Raw genomic sequence first — 22,767 nt, 5'->3', positions numbered from 1 at the left:
AAAGCTCTTGCTTTTGTTTTTCACTTGTATGTTGTAAGTATAAAGAACTTTCACAGTACATTGTTTAGAAAAGGGCATATTAGCATATGAAATAAAATCCTATCACTTTAAGGTGTGCTTTTAAAAGAACAATGAACTTCATAGATGGGAAGGGGAGGAGCTGGAAATCTACTAGCCCAAGCTTCTGTTCTATGATGAGGAAATCTGGGCCAGTAGAGGTCACATGGGGTGTGTGAATTAGATACAAGTCTGAGATTCAAACCCAGGTTGTCCATTGCCTGTCTGTGTTCCATGGCCCACAATGGGCCAAGGGAAGTGCCCAGGAAAAGGGGCATCAGAAGTACTTCCCAAATCAGACGGGCTGGGGGCTTGCTGGGCCAGCCTGCAGCCAGGCAGGCATTGGACCGGGGCGCCACTGTCTTTGGTCCCCCTTCCTCCCTCTGATTCAGCACACTGGCCTCCATACCCGTCCTGCCAGGAACACCCTCCCTTCACCAGCCCATGTCCATATGATCGGCTCTTTGACGTCCTTCAAGTCTTTGCTTCAATGTCACCTTCTCACTGAGAACGTCCTTGACCCTTTTTAAACTGCAGCCCCTCCCCCAGCTCTTGTTTTTCCATTACCAGCTTTACGTTTCTCTGTAGCATTTTATTTCTTTGTTTGTTAATTGTCTGCCTCTCTCCTTCACAGGTAAGCTCCACGAGGACAGAGATACTTGTCTATTTTGTTTACTACCACAACTCCAGTGCCTGGAACAGTGCCTGCATTGACTCAATAATATTTGTTGAGTGAAAGGAAGGATGACCTACAGCAGTGAGAGTGCCTTATTCCTCCTCAGTGTCCTCTCTTCGTAGCTAAGAACTTTGTCACTGGACACCTAGAGGGCTCCCTTGTTCCCAATTGGCACTTCAACCAAAACTGAGACTTGACTTATGTGACGCTCAGAGAACCTACCTTTGGGAAACTGCCACCATTTCCTGTTACCTGATAGGAAGGCAGCCTTTAGATTACTGAAGTTAACCAAAACAGCTTAAACTTTCCTGAACACCACATCTCAATTTAATGACTTAGATGGGGGTTCCAGGATCTTATAGGCTTTAGTTCTTGCTAAGGGCAGAGAGGTTGATTTGAATTTGAACCTAAAGGCATCAAAATGGAGGTGAGGAACCAGAATTTGCCTTCAGAAAGGGAAGAATGCCTCTACTTACACTTACCTAATTTAGAGTTTAATGTGCCCAATTTGCCCTCAATGTCTCTGTGTTACCCTGTGCGATAAGCATTTTGGAAGCATATTCAGTCTTCTTTAGGTCACTGCAACAACTCAGGAGATCGGTGCCTCCTAAGTCTCTTTGTCCTGAAACCCCTCATACTTCCCAGCATCCCAAACTCACAAGTAAAGTATTGGAAAACAGCTTTGCTGCTAAGAACAGAAGCAATAACCCACTTTCTTTGCTTTGACCCATGACGTATCAAAACTGACTAAATGAATCTGGTATATTGGGTTGGCCAAAAAGTTCATTCAGTTTTAAGTAAAAATAAAAGACACACATTTCGTTATCACCAAGAACTTTATTGAACAACGTATTCGTTAACCGAACGAACGTTTTGGCCAACCCAGTACTTCAAATGCTATAATACTGGTAACGTTTGTCCACACTTAACGGAACATACATTGGAGGCTATTTTTCCAGTAACGGTGATGGATTTGCCCTCCACCAGTACTTTTTAATTTATTTTATCTTCCAGCAGCAGAGCTCTTTTATTCAAACAGAAGTGTACATAGTAGTCTGATACATAAAGTACACAAATCAGATAAGATTTGGTCTACTATGAGAAAAGCAGGTAGGGGGATCAGGGACCACGTGAGAGACCTCTGTGGAATCCTGGGGCTCTGAGAGCATAGTTTGCAAACATCTGCACCGAGGCATTCAGACTCAGGCCCCAACAAAACAGACCAAGGCATGCACAAGTGAGGAGTAAACTTAGGGTCATGGTAATAAGGAAAAAAACTTAATTATGCACAGACAATATACACCTCATGAGAGCCACATACTACCCATCTGAGCCCTTAGTCAAAGGAACATGTTTATAAAGCATATGCATTAGTTATAAAATAAAACTGAAAGATAAATTGGGCCTTTTCAAGAGAGAAAATATTTTGCTGAAAATACCAATAGCAATAAAACCCATCAATAAGAACAGCCATTTGCCAATACTGGCAGCTCCTGACTCACAGCTGTTTGGAGTCCTACTGTTCCAGGCTCTGCCAACCTTGACCTTTCTAAAAAACTCTAAAGGGATTCCCACAAACCAGCCTGGAGTGAGCTGCTCAGAGTGGTCAACCCTTGCTCTATGGGCAACCAGAGTTTAGACACACATAATAGTTCTGATTTCCATGTGTGGGAAGAATCAAGCCCTAAATGAATGAGCAGGAGAAACTTTTATTTGTTTTAGAATTGCTCTTAATATTCTCCATAGTACATGTAGTCAAGTAGGAGCCCCGCCCTGACTGCTCTAAGCTGCAGGTATCTTTCGGGCACTGTTAAATCACAAAGGCTAAGAGAATTAGAAAAACTGAGGCAAAACAAACTACTTGTTAAACTTACCATTAGGATAGGGGAATGGTTTCCTCCACTATGATGAGTCACTTTTGTGTAAGGTGTTTTTTAAAAAAACTGTCATGCCAAAGATAAATGAGGAAAATAAAGAGAACCCACCTCAAGCCCATAAAGGACCTACACTATTCTGGATTCTATTGTGGCGCTTTTATATTTTCATGCATAAAATCTAATTAGCTGGGCTTCCCTGGTGGCGTGGTGGTTGAGAATCTGCCTGCCAATGCGGGGGACACGGGTTCGAGCCCTGGTCTGGGAGGATCCCACATGCCGCGGAGCGACTGGGCCCGTGAGCCACAACTACTGAGCCTGCGCGTCTGGAGCCTGTGCTCCGCAACGGGAGAGGCCACTATAGTGAGAGGTCCGCGCACCGCGATGAGGAGTGGCCCCCACTTGCCGCAACTGGAGAAAGCCCTCGCACAGAAACGAAGACCCAACACAGCCAAAAATAAATTAATTAATTAATTAATTAAAAAAAAAAATCTCAATGCCTAAACCCCACAAAACAATTAATAAAAAAAAAAAAAAAAAAAAAGACTAGATAGGACCACAGACTCTCCAGCTGGGCATGTGAAAGTGTCTGCTTGGTGAGCTTTAAAAACAAACAAACAAACAAAAAAAAACAAACAAAAAAAATCTAATTAGCTGTACAATGCATACTAAATATAATGCACTGATATGTGGCTTTCTCTACACGCAAATTGAGATATGGATTGCCCAGTAAGGTATTAAAAATCCCACCAAATCTAGGACTTTAGTTCTCCATTAGATCTGAATTATTTATGGTTAGGTGTGGTTGTATGTGACCGAAAATAAATAAATAAATAACAGTGGCTTAAAAGAGATAAAGGTTCTTTTCTTCCTCATGCAAATGAAGCCCAGAGGTAAGCTGGGCAGGGCTGGTTTGACACCGATGGTCCTTTCAGCTCATGTTTCTTACTCCTCATCCTCAGAATCCAAGATGGCAGCATCCATCTTCTAGGCAGCAGAATAGACAGGGATGAAGAAGCAGAGAGCAAGGGTGTGTGCCAGCTGTCTCTTCAGAATGTTTTCCAAAACCTGCCATGGAAACTTCTGCTTTCATGCCGTTGGCATGATCCCTGATCTGCAATTGTGAAATATCACCACTGGTCTTTAACTCCAGGGCACTGCCTGACCCTACTGGAAACGTTACAGAAATTTTAAAATCAGAAAAATTCTGAACTCTGAAACACATCTGGCATGAAGGTTTTTCAGAAAAGGAATTGTGGAGAAATAATTGACAAATTTCCATTTAAAAGTCTAGTGGGGAATAAAAATAATATCATTACTAATATGATCTATTACTTTACTAGTCTCAGCGTTTCCATCCCACCTTCAAAGTATGCATGGTAATACACGTGAAGTCTCAAACTTCTTTACAGACCAGCATTTCTCAAATATAGCATCCCATCCCGGATGCGTCCCTGTCATGACAGAGGGCCATCCTGACTGATTGGTTGTAGGGTGTGCCACCCATACTATGAGTGGGTGTCCCCCAGGAAGTTTTGACAATTTGATGACTAAAAGCATATCTTCTGAAAAGGAGATTGGGGTATGGAAGCAGAATATCCCTGTGTTCCTGTGGAACTATTTAGGGATTCCCTTCAATTATATCAAAATGAAGTAAACATCTTTTCCTAGAATAGGGAGCTGAGATGTCAATAAAGACCTAAATTTTAATGATGTCAAAAAAGGCCCCATGCTGTACGTGCTTCTTATTTAGAATAAAATATTTTATTTTTTGAGCATCTCAGAGAGTTCACTGAAGCAGGTCTGAGAGGCCCTTATGAGGCAGCCATTTCCAGCATCTGGTTTTAAGGGTTTTACTTAACCTACTATTTTATTTTACTATTTTACTATGTATTTTACTTAACCTAACCTACTATTTTCTGTAGGTCACTTCCCAACCTTCAGTTAAAGGTCCCAGAAGTATGGCTCAGCCTGAGAATTCAGCTCTGAGTGTGTGGATTACTTCCCACTGACCAGCTTGGTGCTGAACCCCAGGCCAAGCTGGTCAGTGTCAACAGGGGGGTTTTCAGGAACATGAAAGCCTTCTTCAGAGAGTCCCAGAAACACCTAGAAGAGCACCTACTAAACATTAGCTGTTGTCTAGGTGATGGAGGAAAATATAAATGTACTGGGGGTGTCCCTGCTGAGGTGGAAATTGGATACACGTCTTGGTGGAATTTGATAAACCAGTTGGTAAATGGCCCCTCCTGAGTGTCTGCACAGGAGTTGATTTGCAGACAAAACAATAAAGAGAATCCGGTATGTGGTGCTTGGCCTGGCCCAACAGACCAAGGCTGACCCCTGGGCAGAAAACGTCGTCCCCACTGCTACACAGAACATAGAGACCTTCCTGTGCCACGTGTGTGTGGCATGTGTGGCTATGGGCAGTGCAGACATTTGAGGGCCTCAAAGATCTGAGCCCCAATACGGCCCCCTACACAGCTTCACTGATTTCACAAAAGCACAGGCAGGGAGACATGATGGGCAGCTCCCTTCCAGAGGAGGCATTTCCAGGGGCCCAAGAACGTGAAGAAGAGACTCAGTCAGGAATGCTGCGGTCCTTCATCAGCCAGCGGAATCCACACCAAGCCGCTCGCATGGCCTCATCTGAAGCCTAGCAGGGCCCAGGGACTGTTAAGTTCACCAACGACGGAAGATTGGTCCCTAGTGGCCAGGAACGCACAGTCCAGAAGTAGAGGAAACATGCGAATGGTTGCAGAACCGCATAAAGTGCTCAGCGAGGTAAACATAAAACACTGTGAGCACAGAGAGGGAGGTGCAATGGACAGCATGTAAGCTAGGAGGTCAGAGGAGGCCTCAAGACAACATCTGAAAGTACGGAGAAACTACAAACAAAGGCAAGGTGTCTCTGATGGGGGAACAGTGTGTCCCCAGGGCACGAGGTCTGACAGAGCCTAAAAGTAGCTGGAAGGAGCTCACTGTCACCAGGACCTGGGGTGGCCGTGGACCAGCTACTGAGTGGCTGTTATCACGATCACCATCCCAGTTTAGAAAGAGAACTCCTATAGCAGAGTAGTGTGAATACAGGAGAGAGTCCAGCAGGAGACAAGTTAGAAAACCATTTCAGGGTACAGGTAAGAGTCAAGGGCTGAACTAAGGGTGATCGCCTTCTTGTATTAAGACACAAAATAGATAAAAAACAAGGTCCTACTGTACAGCACAGGGAACTCTAGTCAGTATCCTGTGATAAATCATAACAGAAAAAATATGAAAAAGAATGTATATATATATATATGAATAATGGAATCACTTTGCTGTACAGCAGAAATTAACACAACACTATAAATCAACTATACTTCAATAAAATAAAAACATTTTTCAAAAAATGAAAAACAAAACTAAAGACACAAAATAGAGACCATTTCCTATAGGTTACATCCCCACATCTCCTTCTCCCAGGGAACTGTTAGGCTGCACCATAAAAACATTTGTTTTCCTAAATTTGAAAAACATTACGTGAACGATCTGTCCTAACAATCTATCATTTTCATAAAGGTTTGGAGTCAGATGGGGCCGGGGGCTCGCTGCTAACCCCAGTGGACAGATCTCCTTACAGATTAAGTTTTCTGTTGAAAGACCATTTAAAGAAACTGAAATTCTTGGTAAGGAAGAATGTTTTGCTGAACAGTTTGAAGTTTCCTATGGGCCTTCCTGAGTCATTAACTGACTCATTCCACCTGCTCAATTTTATTATTAATTCAAAAAAAAAAAAAGCCTGATAACAATAGAGTCAAAATTATGCTACATGTTTTGATTTCTTTCCTCCCATTGCATAATTCTCTCGTTTTGCCCACATTTTGGCAGTTACTCTCGCTATCCATGCAGCAATGAGAAACATTCTTTTAAAAATATTTCCAACCCCCTCACATTCACATGAAATTGTTTCAATTCTAACTTTGTTTCAGTTCTTATATAAGATCCATTGCTGTCTAATATTAGATCATTGTATTATACATGACTAACTTCTACTGCATAGTGAGAGTTTGAACGCTTCCTGATTTGAGCACTTCTCTAAAGCCAAAAAATAAAAGCATTTTTAAATGTGAATAATCAACTCTGATTTGATAATTTAATTATTTGTTAGATGTTGATTTCTTTTTTTAACTTAAAATTTGGTCACCTTGAAAAGAAATAGGTTTGTTGTAATTATTCATATGAGCATGAGTGGTTGTGCATTTATGCTATAAATCTAGAAATCCGATCATCTGATTCATGCTCATCATCCAGTAAAACTGAAATAAGAAGCCCTAGTTGCCCTCACCTTTCCTTCAGGTGTGAACTTTGAGAGTAGCTAAGTAATCTAAAAACAATCACAAAGCTGCAGAGACATTCCACCTGAGTGAATGTTTTCTCTTAGCCTTCAAAATTTGGGTGGAAACTGTCTTGACACTGAACATGGACTACTACCTTGGAACCAAAAGTGTGAAATAATCTTTGTCACTAATTTTGCCAAGTCCATATCAAATTGTCATGGTGAAAACAGTCTGAAAGATTATATAGAGGTTTAACGTGAACTCTGAAGTGAGATAATTCCTTTAAGAAAATGGATCTGATTTCCTTTCACATAGGTTTAGAAGAGAGATGAAGAAGAACAGCAATGTGGAGGGCTGGGGAGAGAAGAGGAGATAGATTCTTCTTCCTCTGCTGTGCTGAGTTTGGTGTAGCTGGCAGTCCTCAGACGCTATGACTTGCTCCTGACAACGAGACTTGCCATTTGCACATGAAGGCCCTAGACCCCCCCACCTGGACTCAGCTTCCTTACCCCATGAGAGTAAACAACTGCAGTTAAGCCAAATATAAGAAACCTTCAAAAATGTGAGTTTCTCTTACACAAAGTCCTAGTATAAAAATTTCAACATGGCTTTGAGGCATCTTCAACATCTCTACTCCAATTGAAAAAGATTGCATTTCAGCCTTCACTTGTGGAGTGGCTCAAGTGGGAGTGGGAGGGTGAAGGTGGCAGAAAGCAAAGAGAAACTTTGCTCTAAAATCTTGGGAAAGGTAAATAAAGATGAGGAAAAGTAAACTCGTGCTTAGAACCACACTCTCGTGATAGCTATGAGAAAGAAAGATTAAAATGGGTACAGAACTAAAGCTTTTTCCAGCTCAAGCTGTATCTTGGGAGAATTTTAGAGTTTGGAAGGACCCAGGGGGCAGGACTAGGAAAACATCCCAAGAATTTCAGAGAGGTGTTGAGTCTCTTGTAAAAGGACTGGATAGAAAAAAGCAAACATATTTTGATTATATACATTTTTGAAAAACAAAACGCAAATCAAATTACAGTGATCTTGAAAAATCCTGGAAAGTGTCTAGCAGACAAGAGATGGTGAAAAGGAAATGTATGAGTTGGTATTTTTGTCACTTTATGTATGAGGACATTGAAGTTTAGAAAGGTTAGGACACAGAGTCGTCCATCTACTGTATGTGTAAAATGGCATTTAGGTTCTCTTTTGTAGTGTGCTGTTTTATTCAAGTAGAAACAGCAAAGATTTTCATAGATATGCGACTGACCACGGTTCTTTAAATCCTATTTTCTGCCCAAGACCTAACATTCTTATCCTTCAACTTCTCGTCCCAGTAGAAATTCAGATCCTTAACCCAGGTTTGGGAAGGGACCACACTTCACTCAATTTTTAACCAAAAACAACTCTATTAAAGGAGTATAATTATTGATAACTAGTTACTATTATCATCATCTTGATCATTAAAAGAATTTCTGGAAGCAAGTAGGGCAACAATTATTATTTCCAACATCCAGATGAGGCAACTGAAACTTCAAGGGTCTGGTGATTGCTTAAGGTCATATAATTTATAGAGAATGGACCAAAGCCCAAATCATGGTTCTTTGCTTGCTTGTTTGTTTCCAGATCTCAGGTCTCTCTCCCAAATGCCTAATGGATAATTTAGAGTGTGATTTATAAAAATACAAACCTATAGTAGAGTCAGGTACCTCACTAATGAATTTCTATACATACTTAATTTCTGAATATAACTCTGCTTATGTTTTTGTTTCTCTTTTTGTATTTTTCCTCCTGCATCTATAATTGATGCCTTTGAACTTTAAGAAAGATGCTCCAGAGGGAACTATGACAAGTTTACGGATATCAGGAAACTTTGTACAAAAGTACCTTTGGCATCTCTCCAGCCTTGAGTTTCTCTGCGAACGGGGCAGTCTTTTATTGCCTATTAGGTAAAAAGACAAATGAATACATTTAGCCTTAATAGCATTCCTTTTCAACTAGAATGCCTCTGCCATTTCTCTCCTTCCCTTTGTTTTCCCATCAGAATAAAACATTCATCTATTTATTCAGAAAGGTACATTGAGTGCACTTTATATGCAAGGCACTAGAGGACAGTGAGGCGATGAAGCCAGTTGTACCAACTCTAAGTTCCAGCTTAGTCAGGAGGGCTGTGTCTAGGGGAGTCCAGCTTGTCTGGTACGAGTCCTACTTTGTGTAAATATTAGGGCTAAGCCTCTGATAATCCTTCTATGGAAGGCTAAGACTGAAAATTTAGGGGGTATCCTTCAGCTGTGGGCAAAGGCAAAATATTTATCAAGGGAACATGAGTGGGCAACTATTATTCTACAGACAAATATGGTGGTAGATCAAAAGTATAGAGTTTAAACCAGACAAAGCAGAAAGAAGAAATATCAGATAAGTGAGAGAACAGAGTCTGAGGACCAGTCTGTCCAAGCCGCTGTCTTGGTGACCAGCAGGCTCCAAGTGGCCAGGAGCAGCCCAAGTGTAAGCAAGCAGATGCTGGGATCACAGACCCTGGAAGATTCCACAACCTTTTGTGACAAGACTGCAATCAGTGACGACCTGAATGTCAGTTGCTGCAATGCTTTGGGTCCTGCAGCCTCCTGGACCTGCCTTGCATGATAGATGAGCTGAGGTCGAGCCTTGCTGCTCTTAGGTGAACCATTTGGGATCAGAGAAAACTATTTGGGAATAGTGTTGACCCAAACAGAGGCCTTCTTAGCTAATGCAAGAATTCTGTAATAAAGAGAGTTCAAGGGAGGGAATGATTGGTGCTTTGGTCCATAAAACCAAGGTTATTATTTCTCAAGAAGTAGAATACCTTTCCTGCCTGTTCTCCATTCACTGTCCTCATGTCGGCCCAGATGGGGAACACCGGCTCTTTCTCTGGATTCCCCAAAGACCTAGAGAGATGGAAATAGTAACACACTGAAGTAACAAGTTAAAATTAAATGTTAGACATTCCTTGTCTTTTTAATTTCTTCTGGTCATCAACAGTAATAGAAATTTCTCACTGGCTAAATATCTCCTCAGATTTCCAGAAGGCCTCTCTCATTCTCACCCTTTCTCCTCCCCATCCCCCCTTTTATGTCTCATCCCCTACACAAAGGCAAGTTCATTTCTCATGAAGAGGACTTCCGCTATCTCTTGGGTTCACTGTTTCTTTCCAGTCCAATCTCCTGAGCATTCAAATGTTGTAGCAAATGTTCAACCAAGATACTTCATTTAAATAAAAGGATATCTGGTCTAAGAATAAGTTATGCTTCTCCCTTTTTGAGCTAAAGTTGGTTTTAATAGCATTCTTTTTCCTTTTCTATTACAAACATTTGGCTATCCACCCACTTAAGAATTGCAAAACAAGCCTAGAACACAAGAGAGATAAGATGGAAATGTAAATATATATATACATACACACACACATATACGCACATGGTATATACGTAATTAGCTATAAAGAAGGAAGCGTGATTGCTTGGTTCTGTGGTGTGGTTCTGGGGTCAGAAGAGGACCAGAATCAAGACCTACTATATCCTGAATTCAATACATGGAGATTGAGGTCATTGTCTTATTTGCCTGTGACCAGGACTCCTTAATCGAAGGCAACTCTCAATCTATGGGTGTATGCCAACAAGGAAGCTGGCATTGATAAGTGTAGGACTGAGTATCCAGGCTGACTCTGAGTTTGGGGCCAACTCCATGCTTGCAGTAAAACAGGAGAATTGGAAAAACATAATTAATTTGAAATAAAGTGTAATGGTATTGGTTAAGTAAGATCCTCTTTTGCCAGCCAGCCCTTAGCAGAACACTCTTGGATTCAATTACAATAAATAACTGATGTAAAGTAGACATGATTTAAAACATTTATCACTGAGGATATACATATTTTTGAAATATAACGTCTCCTTTAATCATACATGCAATCTTAAATATACACATGTCAGAAATCCCATATAAAGGGAAATTCCTAATCAATGTGGATTACTATACATTTTAAAGTCATAGTGCAATTTGATAAATTTGCAAATTAATTTAGCAGCAGTCATTTTAGAAAAGTGAGTGATAAGCTAGTAATTTTATTTACTAAAGCTTAAATAAAGCAGATACTTATGAATTCATTAAGGGGTGAATCATCTTCTATTCAATAAGTTTATAGTGAGTATGTAGGACAAAACACCACCAAGCATAGTAGACATTAAAATAATGGTGTTTAATTAAAATAAGAAGTTATATATCCTAGGTCTTTTCTCTAACAAACTTATAATTATCTTAATACAACAAGCATATGTAGTTTTAAATTTTTACCTAATTTTAGCTATGAAATTTGAAAATGTGGGCATTATGAACAAAACTTAAATTATTGCAGCCGTATCAGCTCAGGAAACTTTAAATATTGGGTTATGCAACTAATTCAATCTAACTTCCTTCTCATGGGTTTTTAACAACTGTGAAAGAAAGATAAGCTGTCCTGTCTTGCAGTTTAAATTAAAATAACTAAAGGCCATTTAAAATAAAATTTTAAATGGTAAGCTTGATGATAACATTGGAGGGATTCTGCTACAATTTCTGATAGCAGTCTGTATCACACAATAAGCCATCAAGATATAACAAAAATTATAGTCTTTTTGAAATTTCTCTTCCAAAAAAAATCCAAAGCAAGAAAAAGATATATGCACACATATTCATTGCAGTACTAAAGGAAAAGAAAAAAATGGAAACAATCTAAGTCTTAAATATGAAAACAGTTAAATTATGTATCTTTTAGTTGTTGAAATTTTATGAGGTAGATTAAATAATAACCAAAGTTTTTATGATAGTATGGAGAAGTCCTTGCAGTATAACGAGAACTGTAAGATTACTTCCAAGCTACTGTTATAACTACTATGGATGAGAAATGGAAAAGCAGGTTAGAAGAGAAAATATAAGTACTATAAAAAGTCTGTCATGAAAACTGCTCCACCCTGATCCCAGGTCCTTCAAGTGGGGTATTATCTGCTCCTTATTATGGAAGAAGCATCTGCTGGTAGAGTAGATGCTGTTTGAAGGAGGAAATAAAAGAATTAGGCACATGTGTTAGAGAAAAAAAGAAAGAAATTGCATGGGGAAAATATTTTTCTTGATTTATTCTCAATTAGAACATAGGACATAATACGGGCTATGTAGATATGAATATTGCTATGAGTTGTTCACTCCAATGTTCATTGCAGCACTATTTACAATAGCCAAGACATGAAAACAACCTGAATGTCTATTGACAGATGAATGGAAAATGAAGATGTGGTATATACATGTTTGTGTGTCTACATACACACACACACACACACACACACACACACACACACACACACAATGGAATACTACTCAGCCATAAAAAAGAATGAAATAATGCAATATGTAACAACATGGATGGACCTAGAGATTATCATACTAAGTGAAGTAAGTCAGAAAGAGAAAGACAAATACCATATGATATCACTTATATGTGGAATCTAAAATATGACACAAATGAACTTATTTCTGAAACAGAAACAGACTCACAGACATAGAGAACAGACTTGTGGTTGCCAAGCGGAGGGGGATGGGGCAGGGATGAATTGGGAGTTTGAAATTAGTAAATGCAAACTATTATATATAGAATAGATAAACAACAAGGTCCTACTGTATAGCACCGGTAACTATATTCAATATCCTGTGATAAACCATAATGGAAAATAATATGAAAAAGAATGTACATATAAATGTATAACTGAATCACTTTGCTGTACAGCAGAAATTAACACAATATTGTATAAATCAACTATACTTCAATAAACTAAATTTAAAAAAAATATTGATATGAGTTGAATTGTATCCCCCCAAAAGATAAGATCAAGTCCTAATCCCCAGTCCCTGTGAATGTGATTATTTGGAAATAGAGTCTTTGCAGATGTAACCAAGTTAAGATGAGGTCATACTAGATGAGGGTGGACCTTAACCCAATGACTGGTGTCCTTAGAAGAAGAGGAAAATTTGGACACACACACAGGGAGGACACCATGTGATGATGGAGGCAGACATTGCAGGGATGCATCTAGAAGCCAAGGAACACCAAGGATTGCTGGCAGCCAGCAGAAGCCGGAAGAGGCAAGGATGGATTCCTCCCTAGAGTCTTCAGAGGGAGCAGGGCCCTGCCCACACCTTGACTTTAGTCTTCTAGCCTCCAAGGTCTGTGAAAGAATAAATTTCTGTTGTTTTAAACCACCCGGTTTGTGGTATTTTATTACAGTAGCCCTAGGAAACTAAACAAGACAATTAATATCCAGGCATAATCTATTCTACAATATTACTTCCTGACTATTAACACTTCTGAGGCAAGACATTCAAATATCGTTCTTTATGTATGATGAGAATTGTCCTTGCAAAACTCTTTGAAAGTTAAGGGGCATTTTGGAACTGTACTAGCAGCAGGTCCCGCCCTTAAGAGCGCTGACTAGGGAGTGAGAAGACTTGGGTCCCAAGACCCAAGTCATCCACCAGCTGATGACTTTCCACACAGCCCACCCTCTCAGTGCTTGTTTCTTGCTTTGTAAAATAGTGATAATAATGGTCTCATTGGGCTATTGTGAGAACTACATTAGCTAATAAATGTAAAGCAATTAGAACAGTAGCTGGCCCATTATAAGCATTCAATAAATGTTAGCTATAATTATCATGTCTGACTAAACATTTTGGTTCCATTCCCATTTTAGAATTACAAAAAATTTCACAGGCATATTTTTAGAATGCATATATCAATTTGTAAATTACTTATATATCACCATATCAACACTTCTTTCCCAGCTCCAAGTAATTCTAACCCAAATTGACTTTTGTAACCTCAGGAGCCCTGCTCCTAGGACCACCATTAAAAGGAATGGGCAGGAAGAGGGAAGAAAGGGAATAAAAAGAAAAGCTTGCTGGTTGGAGCTCCTGTGGAATTGAAAATCTATGAAGCAGCATCAGGAAGGATCAAAGGGAATGAGGAGTTTGGACGAGGCTGTTTGAGAAGCTAGGCGCTTAGACAAGCGGCATTCTCCACTGCCAATGTAGGAAATGTGACGTTGGTCTTAGTTCTTCCCATGCGGATCCACAGTCGAGTGAGAATTCCTCAGAAATCTGTGTCACCCTCTATCCACGGTTTTGTCCTCACTGTGGAGCTCTCTGTGTGACCGCGCATCCGAGAACCATCAGGGCAGCTCTAGCAGCACCGCTCAAGTGGAGGGGTGGGCTGCCTTGAGGGTAATTCAGCAGAAAGGTGGCAGATTTGTCAAGCCCACCCCTCTGTGTGCACGGCGCTCGCCAGCATCTGCTGTTGTCACTCTCCTGTTCTTCACAGCTTCCCAGATACCTTAAATATTTATTATCCCCATAACCACTTGGCTCATCTCTCTGGTAATTCTGCTGCAATTCCCAAGGCCTCTTTCTTTTATCTTACCTAATAGGATAACATGAGACTGGGCCTCCAGCTAAGAAAAGGCCGGAGGTGAACAGCTCTCACAATGGGGGGCGTAGCACAAGCCAGTGTCAGAGATTTTGAAGGAATTGCTCCTATTTCTGAAGGCCAAATCCCAAACTTACTCCTGTTGAGAAGCTAATTAGCTGTTTAAATGTCCCTGACTAATCTTCTAGGCTTTCTTTTACAAATTAAGTATAAAATAAGATTGCCCTGATAACTTGCATACTGTGTAATTAAAAAAAAAAAGTGCAACTATTGCAACTTGCAATAGTATCCAAGTGGAATCCGAGTGGATTGTACTCTTAGTGTAATCCGAGTCCCACGTACCTACCAATCAAGGCTCATAGTCACCCAAGGAATAAGTCCAGGAGGGAAGCAAGCTTGACAGATACCTGTGCTGTCAACAGAAACAAGAAAAGGGGTTTTGTAGAGCAAAGGGAGAAATGGCAACTCATATTGTGAATGGTGTCGGTGCTGACATGTAGCTGGCACCTGAAAGAAATAGCTTTTATTGGATGTCAGCTTAAGAAGAAGAAAAGAAAGGAAACCAGGGGAAAAATTAGCTGAATGAGTACAAGGGAAAAGATCAATAACTCCCTCTGATGTTTTTTTGGCAAATTGGCCAAGAAAGGGCTGAAGTCTTTACTGGCTGACAATTCTGGCATCTTTCCCAAATAGAAATGTTGCAGCCAGAAAATGCACTTAGCGAATTTAGTGAGACAATTAGTTTGGGAATATGTATGAAAAGGCAGAGCACAGACTGATAAAATGACTGTCATCTAAGCGCTTGGGTCCACCCTGATGCTGTACATTGGTAACTGGTTGACGTCACCTGGTTGGTGAGGGTACAGGGATCCTTAATGCCCAGGCTGTGTGCTTGGCATCCAGCATAGGTGGTGTGACCAAGTAATTTATCACCCAAATCCAGAGGGGGTGTTATGAATAATCACGCTGGGCCCTAGGCACAAACCCAGACTGTCCTAGGCAACCCAGGGCATATCGACACCTTACCACGGACACTTAACTCTCCCAGAAATCCACTGTCATAGACTAGGATCCTTGACCGGGTAGCTGCTTTGATACCATGAACCTTTACCCACAAGAAGCCATAGGTAAAAGGAGCAGATTAACTGGAGTTAACTTGTCACTGGTACTGGAAACATGACCTCCAAATCACTTGCCGTCTGCCATCAGGACAGCAGTCCTAACCTTCTGTGGTTTTTATACTTTTCCTTTTTATCTGGTCAAGGAGATTTTCAACCCAGAGTTTTCATTCTGGATTAAATAGGGACAGGTGGGCATCCTTGTTATTAATTAAAATGTAAACATAATTGAACAAAAACAACACAGCAGTGTGTATTTCCATGAAGCTGTGGCATCCAATAACCTAAAAAGAAGGGAGAGAACCAAGTATGGTCACAAAGTTCTAGTTTGCTTCCAAATGCAGGAATTCAGTCAGTTGTAGCATACCGTTTTCATTCGTTCAATTTCCATGGTTTTCAGCTTTGCAAAACTACTTTTTATTGCCATAGAAATGGAAGTTTTCCTCTCCCTCAAATCTATCTTTTGCTCCCACCCCAAGCCACCCGGGTAGTTCAATTTTGAATTGAAATAGATGTACATTTGTTTTTATTAAATTTTGGTATCAAGTCATGAAAATAAAACAGAGAAGAAGAGACACTTGTGGAATTTCACCCACAGTCTGGAATATGAAAAATAGTCATTTAGCCAATGGGTCCTTCTGACCAAAACTTTTAATTCACCCTGAGTGCTATCCCACAGAGGCTGAGAATTCTAACATCTTGTGATACGGCTTCCAGAGAATCATAGTGGATTATATTAAGTACCACTAGAGTAACATGTATAATATGCTTTACTTTCAAAGTGCTATCCCAAATAGGTGCCCATTTATCTTTACAAGAATTTTGTGAGGGGTCATAGAGAAAGTGCATTTGTGACCAGTTAGCAGATTATCATTATCCATTATAAGAAACACAATCATATAGTCGTGTTTTTTATGTATTCCTCAGCTGGTATTCAACCCAAAAATGTAACTCATATTTAGAACCCAAACATGAGAGTACTTGCAACTGTTACATGTACCTTACCGAATTTAAAACCTTAAAATTTCCAAAAAACAACATTTTCATAATCATATTACATCAACCACATTTAAAGAAAAACAATATGAACTCAAATGCACATGTGATTAAGAGATTCACTTTATGAAAACTTTAAGTCACTCCAAGTGTACGGTCCCACATCACCAGCATAAGGGCAGCACCAGATATTTTGATATAAGTTATTAGAATAATGATAAACATTTTCAAAAACACTTGCCAAAGAGATTGCCATCATATAATGAGTTGTCCAAATCAGAAAACAGAATGTCAGGACAAGCGGGATGAGCCAGGACCACAGAGCACAAACTGGGACTGCCCAGCTGCCACACTGGAATGTATTCTCCCTCTAGCTGAAGTCCAAAGCAGATTGGAGGAGAGATTTGTAAAGACCATGTTGACACAGTGCAGATTTTAATAGGAGATGTTATGAAAATCCTTATCTAACCATGACTTAACAAAACGCGAACATCGATCTCTTTGGGTGATAAGTGATTTACGGTAAAAGAAGTTAAAAGAATGAAAAGAGTATTTTGCACATTTCTGCTAATTAAAAAAACAGTTGGAAAAGGGGGTTGGGAGAAATAAACTGTCTTTCCTTTGGGCTAAAGCCAAGGACAACCTCAAAGGAGATCATCTTCAGAGACGAAAAATCGGAGGAACTACTTCAGGAATGCCACCAAAGCCCGTGTGACACGTGATGCGGTGGGCGGAGGTTTCTAATTCAAGAGGCTTGCTGAATTGGGGAGGGGGTTGGTTCTGAGGCTAAGCCCTTTGTTTTTCATTTTTGTGTGTGGGCTCTGTGTGCTTTGAAGTTCTAGCCAGCAAAGAAGAGAAAAAGTTGCACCCGTGTTTTTAGTTTGACTGAGAGCTGTTATTTAGGGAATGCCTCCCCCATATACGCACTGCACGCTGATGTTGCAGGTTTAACAGAGCCTGTAATAATCCTCTAACTGCGTCTCTGAAATGAACGCACAGACTTAGGATCTTGCAAGGTAAGTCATGAAGCCATCATTAGTGTACAGCTACACAATTCCTGAACACAGCTAGAAAAACTATTCTGTTGCCACTTATCTGAAGAGGTTAAAACCATCCAGCACACTGCCTATTAAAACGTAAAAGCAGCATTGAGTCCTTTCATTTCACTCTAATTCCTGGCACTGGCTTCAGTGATCCTGTAGGGACATTCTCGTTAGGACTTGTTGCTTCCCCATTCAATATCATTCGTAGCAAACCGTTAGGCCAACAGTTATGCCCTGTTCTTTTGTTCTTGAAGGAAACATCTGTTCTTTTGTCAGGGAGCACATGCCAAAAACTCTGCAATTATAAGCAGAGGGCTCTTCAGGGAGTAGTCAATGCATCATACAGCCTGGAGCACAGACCTTGAAAACTTCCTGCACTCCTGTCCCTGCAGCCCCCTGGATGTTAGAGAACTGCTAGCTGGTCACAGTGAGATTCCCCACCTGTAGGCCTCCCAACCATCCAGGCTGGAGGAGGGAGGAAGACAAATGGGAGGTGTGGTGGTGGAGCAGAAAGGGGGGGGTAATAATTGATGAGGCTGCATTAAAAACATACACTCACTTGACAAGAGTGTGTAAGCCACCCACTGGGATCTGAAACCCCTAAGCATGTGCTGGTGCTGTCCCAGCATCCTGTATCATACGGCTAAAGGAAGAAATTAGCTGGAGAAAAGAACACACTGAGAGGCATGCAGAAAATGACTGAAGGAACCACGTAGGAGTCCTTGAGCTCTGACCTAGTTCAGTCAAGGTGCAATGCCTCTCTCCCGTCCTCGGCTTTCAAGGGCCCACAGGCAAGCTGAGGAGACTTGCTTCCTGGGTCTGAATTCAGGTTCCACCCACGGCAGCTCTCTAACCCTAGAGGAGTTACAAGCTCTCTGAGCCTGTTTCTCTATCTGTAAAATGGAAGCAGTAGTGGTATATGTGGCATAAATTTGCTACCATATGTAAAATCAGTAATCTAAGTTTCTAGCTTCAGAAATCAGAAAAAGTAAATTAAACCCAGAAAAAGCAGAAGCAAAGATTGGAGTAAAAATAAATTAAGTAGAAAAAAAAAATAGAGACAAAGTTGGTTCTTTGAAAATACTGATAAAATTGACAAATCTCTTGCTATACTTAAAAAGAGAGAGAAACATAAATTACCAAAATCAGGAATTAAAGAAGAGATAGCACTAAATTCTTTCAGACATTAGAAGGTTAAAAAGTAAATATCATGAACACTACTATGCCAATAAATTTGATAACTTAAATGCAATTAATGATTTCCTAAAAAACACAATGTAAGGAAATTGACTGTAGAAGAAATATAAAATTTAAGTAGCCCTAGATCTATTAAAGAAATTAAGTTCACAATCAAAACATTTTCACAAAGAAAACTTCAGGCCCAGTTGGTTTTAATGCTAAATTCTATGAAACATTTAAGAAATGAATAATACCAATCTTTAAATAAGCAAAAACACTCCCAGAAAATACAGAAAAACCAAACATTTCCCAACCCTTTTCATGAACCCAGCATTATGCTGAAACCAAACTAACAGAGACGTTCCAAGAAAAGCAAACTATAAAAATTCCTTATGAACATACATGCAAAAATCACCAACAAAATATTAGCAAATAGAATTCAGCAATGTATGAAAAGAATATTACACCATGAGTAGGTACAATTTATCCAGGAATGCAAGGTTGGCCCGACATTTGAGAATCCATCAATGTAATTTACCACATTAACAGAAGAAAGAAAAAAATCACTTAAGTATTTCAATAGAGGCAGAAGTTGTATTTTAGAAAATTCAACAGGCATTCATAAAATTCTCAGCAAACTAGACATAGAAGAAAACCTCCTCATCCAGATATAAGGACTCTGTGGATAACCTACAGTAATAGCATACTTAATGGTGAAAAAAGAAATGCTTTCCCTTGAAGGGAAAAGACAAGGATATTTGCTCTCACTATGATGTAATGTTGTGCTGAAGTTCTTATACGGTGCAGTAAGGCTAGCAATAGAAATAAAAGGCACAAAATTTGAAAGTAAAAAAATAAGGCAACTGTCTGCATAGAAAATTCTAAGGAATCTATAAAAAGAGCTACAAAAATTAAGTGACTAAAATAAGGTCATGGGTCAGGTCAATATACAAAATCAAATGTATACTAGCAATGTGATATACCAGCAGTAAACAATTAGAATTGAAAATTTAAAAAACAATAAAATTAATGGTGGCATCAAAAACAAAAACAAAAAAAAATGTACTCAAGAATAAATTTAACCAAATTTGTGAAAGACCTATGCACTGAAAACTACAAAACATTGCTGAGAGAAATAAAGGATATAAATAAATGGAACAATATATCATCTTCATGAATTAGAATACACAGTATTAAGATAAGCATTCTCCCCAAATTGATCTCAGCTTCAAGACAATCTTGATTAAAATCCCCTCAGGTTCTTTTGCAAAAATTAACATGCTACTCTAAAAATGTATGTGGATATGCAAAGGACATAGAATAGAGCTAGAACAATTTTGGAAAAGAATAAAATAAGAGGGCTTTCACTACCTGAGTTCAAAACTTCTAAATACATGGAAACCAAGACGTTGTGTCTTCAGTGTAAGGATAGACAGAATAATGAAACAGAATAGATTCCAGAAATAGATCTAAATTCATATGTTCAATTAATTCTTGACAAAGGCATGGATGCATTTCAGTAAAGAAAGTATAGAGTTTTCAACAAATGGCACTGAACAACTGGACATTGGTATGGAAACAAAAGAACCTCAAGCCCTGTCTCACACCATTCACAAAAATCTATCTGAAATGTATTAAAGACTCAACATGGAAGCTAAAAGCATAAAATTTCTAGAACAATACACAGGAGAAAAATCTTTACAATCTTGGCATAGGCAAAGATTTCTTATGGCACAAAAGAAATTAAACATTAAAGGAAAAAACAACAACTACACTTGATCAAAATGAAAACTTCTGCTCTTCAAAAGATGCCACTAAGAGAATGAAAACGTAGTCCACAGTCTGGGAGAAAGAGATAGTTGATAGGTGGATGGATGGATAGATAGATAGATAGATAGATAGATAGATAGATGATGCATACAGATAGGTAAGATACTCTTTTGTGAAGATACATCTTTTTTTTTAACATCTCCCCATCATTACTCAATAACAACGTCTTGAAAATTATTCCCCATTTTTAAAACATAATCATAAGACCAAGATAAAGATTCTCTGGCCACACTCCAGATAAAAGCAGAGAGGACAAGGAGAACGGAAAGGTCTATACGGACTAGGATCCCTGCAGGGTTGTGGTACAGCCAGAGAAGTTCAGTTGGCCGGCCTCTGAGGCGACTCCCAGAGAGGGCACTCAAATGAGGAGGCTGAAGATTCACCCTAGACACTGAAGTTTAAAGGACAAAAGTATTTTAAATCTTAATTTTTTGTTTTGCTTTATTTCCAGCTTGATTTAGATATAATTTACACACAATAAAATCCACCCATTTTGAGAGTACAGTTTTATGAGTTTTGAACAACGGTAAAAGTATCAACACAATCAACACAGAGAACATTTCCATCATCTTCCCACCTCCAGTCCCAAGTACCACTAATCTACTTTTAATTGCAATATTTTAGATTTATTTGTTAAGAATGTCATATAAATGGAATAGTACAGTATGTATTACCTTGTGTTTGGTTTCTTTTGTTTAGCATAATGTTTTTGAAATTTTTCATTCCTGTGTTTGTGAGACATGCCACAATTTGTTTGATGGGCATTTGGGGTATTTCAAGTTTGGGGCTCTTATGAATAAAACAGAAGTTTTCATTTCACTTGGGTGAAAACCTAGGAATGGAATTTCTGGTTTGTATGGTAAGGAAATGTTTCATTTTGTAAGAAATGGCCAAACCTCTTCCCGAAGTCGTTGTAGCATTTTACGTTCCCACCAGAAAAGTGTGAGACACCCAGTCGCGCCACATTATTGCCCAAGGTTTTAATTTCAGCCATTCTAGCGGGAGAAATGGTTTATCATCATGACTTTAATTTGCATTTCCCAAATGGCTAATGATAACTGAGCATCATTCCATGTGATTATTGGCCATTCAGATTTCTTTTGTAGAGTTTCAATTCAAAACTTTTGTCCATTTTGAAATTGTATTGTGTGTGTTTTTATTATTGAGTTGTAAGATTTCTTTGTGTGTTCTAGATATTTGTTCTCTGTAAGCTATATGCATTGTGAATATGTTTCCCAGGGATCAGATGATATATCTTCTTTGTGTCTCCCATAATTCTTGCCCCTCTTATCTATGTTAGGGGGCAATAATAGAGATATAGATAAACCAATAAATTGAGGACCAACTAGGGATTAGCTCCAGTCAGAGAAATAGAATAAGCAGTCAAGACCCGCGCCCTCCAGGAGCAAAGAACTCACGTATTAAAATATAGCAAGGCATTTCTCTGATAGGTAGGCAAAAGCATAGCGGGACAGTGTACCATGTAGCATAATCAGACCATAGCCAGCTTTGCTAAAATAAAATTCTATCTAGCGTTTACCTGATTTGGTCCACCATTAGTAGCAGAATTCAGACATTATACAGAACAATAATTGAAAAGGTTCTGATAATCAGGCATTTAAATTTTTGTATTACCTTTTTTGAGTGCTCAGCATTGATCTGAGCATTTGAAAAGTATGAGCTCATTTAATACAATGACCGTATGATGTAGGTGTGATCTCAAGAAGGGCGGCATCAGCATGATCTGGGAACTGGTTACAAATGCAAATTCTCTGGTCCCACCCCAGATGGACAGAATCAGAAACTCTGAGGGTGGGTCCGAGCACTCAGATTTACCACGGTCCATCCAAATGACTGTGATAAGATTAAAATTTGAGAAACACGGGTCAAAACTATCTTCTTCTTGCTTAAGAGCTGTGGTCTCTCTTAGCATCTATCAGACTTTATCAGACTTCAGTCTTTCAGCACTGAGCCTTTAACTTTCGATTAGCAGCAAAGGCTTCCTTTTTAAAAATTCTACCAAAGCTGGTCGTGGCCGGTGACGCCGCAGCTGGTGGAGCTGTGCTCACTGTGGCTGAACTGATGTTCTCTCTGGCACCTGCATTCTTATCAGCATATCAGATTTTCTTTCTCTCTCTTTTTTTTTTTTTTCCACAATGGACAAAGAAGGGTTTCAAAGACGCTCTGGCAGGATATTCCATCTGCTGAGACGAACA

The 22,767-nt window shown here is 39.4% G+C and overlaps 1 long non-coding RNA gene across 1 annotated transcript in view; it reads right to left on the bottom strand.

The window, feature by feature from the left end:
• Window positions 1–3,254: 3,254 nt before the first annotated feature.
• The window catches only part of LOC309634520, a 122,443-nt gene continuing 102,930 nt past the window's right edge, over window positions 3,255–22,767 (bottom strand). The window contains exon 3 of the long non-coding RNA XR_014248173.1: window positions 3,255–9,832. This is a non-coding gene — a long non-coding RNA (uncharacterized lncRNA). The remainder of the gene's footprint in view (window positions 9,833–22,767) is intronic.

The sequence above is a fragment of the Balaenoptera borealis genome (assembly GCF_965194805.1).
Source record: "Balaenoptera borealis genome assembly, chromosome: 9".
Classification (NCBI taxonomy): Eukaryota; Metazoa; Chordata; class Mammalia; order Artiodactyla; family Balaenopteridae; genus Balaenoptera; species Balaenoptera borealis.
This window is presented reverse-complemented; position numbering and strand designations above follow the sequence as displayed.